At 52.3% G+C, this 6663-nt stretch overlaps 1 pseudogene across 1 annotated transcript; it reads left to right on the top strand.

The window, feature by feature from the left end:
- Positions 1–891: 891 nt before the first annotated feature.
- Positions 892–6663, top strand: LOC310817387 (paired box protein Pax-6-like; annotated as a pseudogene). Its single transcript has 7 exons — positions 892–1000; positions 1633–1824; positions 4261–4343; positions 4740–4896; positions 5316–5389; positions 6169–6302; positions 6578–6663. The product of its transcript is annotated as a paired box protein Pax-6-like (transcript).

Consider the following 6663-nt stretch of genomic DNA (forward strand, 5'->3'; position numbering starts at 1 on the left):
GTGTGTGTGTGTGTGTGTGTGTGTGTGTGTGTGTGTGTGTGTGTGTGTGTGTGTGTGTGTGTGTGTGTGTGTGTGTGTGTGTATGTGTGTGTGTGTTCTGCTGATGATGGAGCTGAAGGCAGTAGCATAATAAATGTGTTTTGTGTGTGTGTGTGTGTGAGAGAGGGCCGACACAGCCACCCTGACAGGCTACATGGAGCTAACTCGCTAACTCCCTATCTGTCTGTCATCATCACGCTAATGCTACATGGAGCTAACTCGCTAACTCCCTATCTGTCTGTCATCATCACGCTAATGCTACATGGAGCTAACTCGCTAACTCCCTATCTGTCTGTCATCATCACGCTAATGCTACATGGAGCTAACTCGCTAACTCCCTATCTGTCTGTCATCATCACGCTAATGCTAGCATACCGCTACGTGTCAACTCATGCGATATCAACCCTCTCTCCTCTCCTCTCTTCTCTTACCCCCCTCCCCCTCCTCTCTCTCTTCTCTTACCCCCCTCCCCCTCCTCTCTCTCTTCTCTTACCCCCCTCCCCCTCTTCTCTTCATCTCCTCCCCCCTCCCCCTCCTCTCTCTCTTCTCTTACCCCCTCCCCCTCCTCTCTCTCTTCTCTTACCCCCCTCCCCCTCCTCTCTCTCTTCTCTTACCCCCTCCCCCTCTTCTCTTCATCTCCTCCCCCCTCCTCCTCATCTCTCTATCTCCCCCCTCCTCTCTTTGTCCTTCTCCCCCTCTCTCCTCTCTCTCCTCTCTCCCTCCCTCTCTCTCTCCCCCGCAGCTCGTCCAGTCTGTGAGGGAAGGAGAGAGGGGTGAGGGGTGAGGGGTGAGGGGTCAGGGGTGAGGAGAGAGAGAGAGAGAGAGAGAGAGAGAGAGGGGTGGAGGAGTCTGATGTATGAGAAGCTGACCATGCTGAACCTGCAGAGTGGCTCCAACTGGACCTCCGGGCCCAACACCTGGTACCACGACCCGGCTGTGGTACCACCACAACACAGCGCAGGTGAGCAGCACCGGACCACAGACCATGCTCTCAGAACGAGCAGATCATTATAATATGTGTTCTGCACTCTTACAAAAAAGGGTTAGAAAAGGGTTCTTCATTTATCCCTGTAGGGGAACCCTTTGAAGAACCCTTTTAAGTTCCATTTAGAACCTTCTGTGAAAAGGGTTCTACATTGAACCCAAAAGGGTTCTTCAAAGGGTTCCCCTACAGGGACAAATGAAGAACCCTTTTAGAACCTTTTTTTCTAAGAGTGTAATCTGAAACATGTCTTCCTTCATGTGTTTATCTTCCACTGTCTCTCCATATTCTGCTGCTTGCTCTCTGCTTCACAGAAACGCAGCAGTGAACAGTAAACATGTTGACCCGTTACAGCACAGAACCTATGAAATGGCCTGTCGTAGTAGAACCCTTTTAGAACCCTTTAGAACCCTTTAGAACCCTTTTAGAGTTTTCTCCCTACAGTGTTTCTGGGGGCTGTTTGCTGGTTGAACTGCATTCAGCTGACTACAGGGGAGGCTGGTGGAGGTAGAAATCGGAGCCCGTCCTCCGATTTCTACCTCTGCCAGCCTCCCTGGTTGACGATCTGTCTTGAAGACGACTAAGTTGACATTGTTGTGTTTCTCTCTCAGTGTCGGAGAGCTGTCTGCTGGACAGGGAGGGGCTGGGGGCAGAGCCGGGAGGAGGAGGAGGAGGAGGAGGAGGAGGCGTGGCGGTGGAGAGGGAGGAAGGGGAGGAGTCTCAGCTGAGGCTGCAGCTGAAGAGAAAGTTGCAGAGGAACAGGACCAGCTTCACGCAGGAGCAGATCGAGGCGCTGGAGAAAGGTCAGCCAATCACAGGTCATTGTGCTCCCGCTGTAGCCAATCACAGGCCATCGTGCTCCCGCTGCAGCCACTCACAGGCCGCCATGATAAAGTTAATGTGTCAGTTACATGCAGCAGGGCTGAGCGACACAGCAGACTGCTACACACCACACACACACACACACACACACACACACACACACACACACACACATCACAAAAGTGTCGAAGTGTCAAAGTGGCTTTATTGTCAATTCTTCACATGTCAAGACATACAAAGGAATCGAGAGGACACATACACACACACACAGACACACACACACACACACACACACACACACACACACACACACACATACACACACACACACACACACACACACACACACATACACACACACACAGACACACACACACACACACACACACACACACACACACACACACACACACATCACACACACACACGTACTGTATATTGTAAGCCCCTCCATGTCTTGACTCTGGCCAAAGCAGCCCAGGCAACCCTGCAGGGGGTCAGGGGTCAGGGGTCAGGGTGTCCCAGAGTGCAGCCCTGCAGGGAGTCAGGGGTCAGGGGTCAGGGTGTCCCAGAGTGCAGCCCTGCAGGGTGTCAGGTGTCAGGGGTCAGGGTGTCCCAGAGTGCAGCCCTGCAGGGGGTCAGGGGTCAGGGTGTCCCAGAGTGCAGCCCTGCAGGGAGTCAGGGGTCAGGGGTCAGGGTGTCCCAGAGTGTACCTTGTGTGTGTGTGTGTGTGTGTGTGTGTGTGTGTGTGTGTGTGTGTGTGTGTGTGTGTGTGTGTGTGTGTGTGTGTGTGTGTGTGTGCGCGGGTGGGGTGGGGTGCGTGTGGGTGGGGTGGGGCTGAGGTTAGACTGTTGAATTGTTTGATACAAATGAACCCGACCTGAAACTCCCATTCCAGTATCAGAATGACTGATAAACACAGTCTGACTCTGAGTCTGAGTCTGAGTCTGAGTCTGAGTCTGAGTCTGAGTCTGAGTCTGAGTCTGAGTCTGAGTCTGAGTCTGAGTCTGGGTCTGAGTCTGAGTCTGAGTCTGAGTCTGAGTCTGAGTCTGAGTCTGAGTCTGAGTCTGAGTCTGAGTCTGAGTCTGAGTCTGAGTCTGAGTCTGAGTCTGAGTCTGAGTCTGGGGCCAGACGAGTCAGTCAGTGTCTGCTGGTTCAGCCTCCTACACCCCATCACCCAATCAAAACATCTACATCCACTTTACATTTGACATTTTAGTCCTTTTACAAGCTTTTATCCAAAGTGACTTACAATAAGTACATTTGTCTCACTAAGTGAACCAACTATGGTAATGTAGGGTGTTGGGGGGGGGTGGGGTAATGTAGGGTGTTGAGGGGGGTAATGTAGGGTGTTGAGGGGGGTAATGTAGGGTGTTGGGGGGGGTAATGTAGGGTGTTGAGGGGGTAATGTAGGGTGTTGAGGGGGTAATGTAGGGTGTTAGGGGTGGTAATGTAGGGTGTTAGGGGTGGTAATGTAGGGTGTTGGGGGGGTAATGTAGGATGTTAGGGGGTGGTAATGTAGGGTGTTAGGGGTGGTAATGTAGGGTGTTTGGGGTGGTAATGTAGGGTGTTGGGGGGGGTAATGTAGGGTGTTGGGGGTGGTAATGTAGGGTGTTAGGGGGTGGTAATGTAGGGTGTTAGGGGTGGTAATGTAGGGTGATGGGGGGGGTAATGTAGGGTGTTGGGGGGGGTAATGTAGGGTGTTGGGGGTGGTGATGTAGGGTGTTAGGGGGGGTAATGTAGGGTGTTGGGGGGGTAATGTAGGGTGTTAGGGGGTGGTAATGTAGGGTGTTAGGGGGTGGTAATGTAGGGTGATGGGGGGGTAATGTAGGGTGTTGGGGGGGTAATGTAGGGTGTTAGGGGTGGTAATGTAGGGTGATGGGGGGGGGTAATGTAGGGTGTTGGGGGGGTAATGTAGGGTGTTGGGGGTGGTGATGTAGGGTGTTGGGGGGGTAATGTAGGGTGTTGGGGGTGGTGATGTAGGGTGTTGGGGGGGTAATGTAGGGTGTTAGGGGTGGTGATGTAGGGTGTTAGGGGGTGGTAATGTAGGGTGTTGGGGGTGGTGATGTAGGGTGTTGGGGGGTAATGTAGGGTGTTAGGGGTGGTGATGTAGGGTGTTAGGAGAGGTCTGAGTCCAGAGAGGTCTACTGGGATGTTGCTAACTTGTGGTTCCTTGTGGATCTTCATGTCTCAGTCACACTATCAGACTATCGGTTGGATTAGACTCCAACAAACATACAGAAACATGGATGCTTGTTCACCTTCCTCAGATGTTCATAGAAATGTCTAAATATGGGATTTGAGTGATCTTAATCCATACAAGGATGTTTCTGATTAGTAATGAGAAGAGATGAATGAATTGACAACATTGTGATTAGTGATGTGGATGTGACAGTTGTAGTTCTTCTATTCCACAGAGTTTGAAAGAACACATTACCCAGATGTCTTTGCAAGGGAGAGATTGGCCAACAAGATTGACCTCCCAGAGGCAAGGATACAGGTATTCCTTCTGTTCCTCTCTCTGTCTGGAACCCAGGGGAGGCTGGGGGAGGTAAAACACCAGGGGAGGCTGGTGGAGGTAGAACACCAGGGGAGGCTGGGGGAGGTAGAACACCAGGGGAGGCTGGTGGAGGTAGAACACCAGGGGAGGCTGGGGGAGGTAGAACATCAGGGGAGGCTGGGGGAGGTAGAACACCAGGGTAGGCTGGGAGAGGTAGAACACCAGGGGAGGCTGGGAGAGGTAGAACACCAGGGGAGGCTGGGAGAGGTAGAACCATTCCTTATTCCATTCCATGTATTCCAATGCGTCCATCCTGCTGCTCTGTTGAGTCACATGACCCCGCCCCCCCCCCAGCCTGGTGACAGGCCTCTCTGACACGCCTCTCCTGATTGACAGGTCTGGTTCTCCAATCGCAGAGCCAAGTGGAGGCGGGAGGAGAAGCTACGCAACCAGAGGAGGTCAGGGGGCGGGACTTCCTGTTCGCAGGCCCAAGCCCCCCTAAACACTTCCTTCAACACCTCCCTCTATCACCATCCACACAGCAGCAGCTCAGGTCAGGGTGTGTGTGTGTGTGTGTGTGTGTGTGTGTGTGTGTGTGTGTGTGTGTGTGTGTGTGTGTGTGTGTGTGTGTGTGTCTGTGTACTAACTTTGTGTGTGTGTGTGTGTGTGTCTGTGTACTAACTTTGTGTGTGTGTGTGTGTGTGTGTCTGTGTACTAACTTTGTGTGTGTGTGTGTGTGTGTGTCTGTGTACTAACTGTGTGTGTGTGTGTGTGTGTGTGTGTGTGTGTGTGTGTGTGTTTGTGTGTGTGTGTGTGTGTGTGTGTGTGTGTGTGTTTATGTGTACTAACTGTGTGTGTGTGTGTGTGTGTGTGTGTGTGTATTAACTGTGTGTGTGTGTACTTGTGTGTACTAACTGTGTGTGTGTGTGTGTGTGTGTGTGTGTGTGTGTGTGTGTGTGTGTGTGTCTCTAGGCTCCATGCTGAGTCAGAGTGAGTCGTCTCTGCCCAGCTACAGCTCTCTGTCTGTCTTCTCCTCTGGAGTCCAGGTGGGTCATTCAGCTTCATAACTCTGTGTGTGTGTGTGTGTGTGTGTGTGTGTGTGTGTGTGTGTGTGTGTGTGTGTGTGTGTGTGTGTGTGTGTGTCTGTGTCTGTGTGTCTGTGTGTCTATGTGTGTGTGCATCTGTGTGTGGATGGGGGGGGGGGGGTAATTTAGCTGCATAACCTCCTTATAACCTGTTTTAACCTGTGTCAAAATAGTTTTTGTGATCTTTTTAAATACTCAGGGGTTGGTTTATTGTGGCTGTATTTTGTTATAACGTCTTTGACATTGTTTGGACTTCCTGGTAAAGGTTAAAACAAGTCAAAACTCACCAACCCGAGAGAGAGAGAGAGACAGACAGACAGACAGACAGACAGACAGACAGACAGACAGACAGACAGACAGACAGACAGACAGACAGACAGACAGACAGACAGAGAGAGAAGGATCTGTCTCATTTGCAAATCATCTTTCTGGAATGTGGCCAGAGTAAGATAGGGATGTTTTTCACAAAGAAAATAACGATAAAACAAATATGAATTCTCTCTCCCTCTTTCTCCTCCTCTCTCCTTCACCGCGATCTCTCTGTTTCTCCTCCTCTCTCCTTCACCGTGATCTCTCTGTTTCTCCTCCTCTCTCCTTCACCGCGATCTCTCTGTTTCTCCTCCTCTCTCCTTCACCGTGATCTCTCTGTTTCTCCTCCTCTCTCCTTCACCGCGATCTCTCTGTTTCTCCTCCTCTCTCCTTCACCGTGATCTCTCTGTTTCTCCTCCTCCTCTGTTCAGTCTGTCCCTCCTCAGTCCAGCACGTCCTACTCCTGCATGCTGCCCCCCTCCCCCTCCGGGCCACGGGGCTTCGACACGTCAGCGTACCCCCCCCCCTCACCTGCCCCCCCACGCCTCTGCTAACGCCAACACCGGTGAGTACCACACCAGCAGGGGGGGCTGGCGGAGGTAGAACACAAGGGGGGGCTGGCGGAGGTAGAACACAAGGGGGGGCTGGCGGAGGTAGAACACAAGGGGAGGGTAGATTTCTACCCCCACCAGCCTCCCCTGCATACTAGTAAGGAAGGAAGTCATTGCTCCTTCTAGCTTCTGTTTCCTGTCTGTGTAACAGGCCTCACATGTCTCAAAGGCTTGACATCTTCCCCCCCCCTCTCCCCCCCCCCCCCCTCTCCCCCCCCCTCTCTTTCAGGTCTCATCTCTCCAGGGGTGTCAGTACCAGTGCAGGTCCCGGGGGCGGACCAGAGTCTGGGTCAGTACTGGGCCCGGCTACAGTGA

The sequence above is a fragment of the Argentina silus genome, assembly GCF_951799395.1.
Source record: "Argentina silus genome assembly, chromosome: 16".
NCBI lineage: Eukaryota > Metazoa > Chordata > Actinopteri > Argentiniformes > Argentinidae > Argentina > Argentina silus.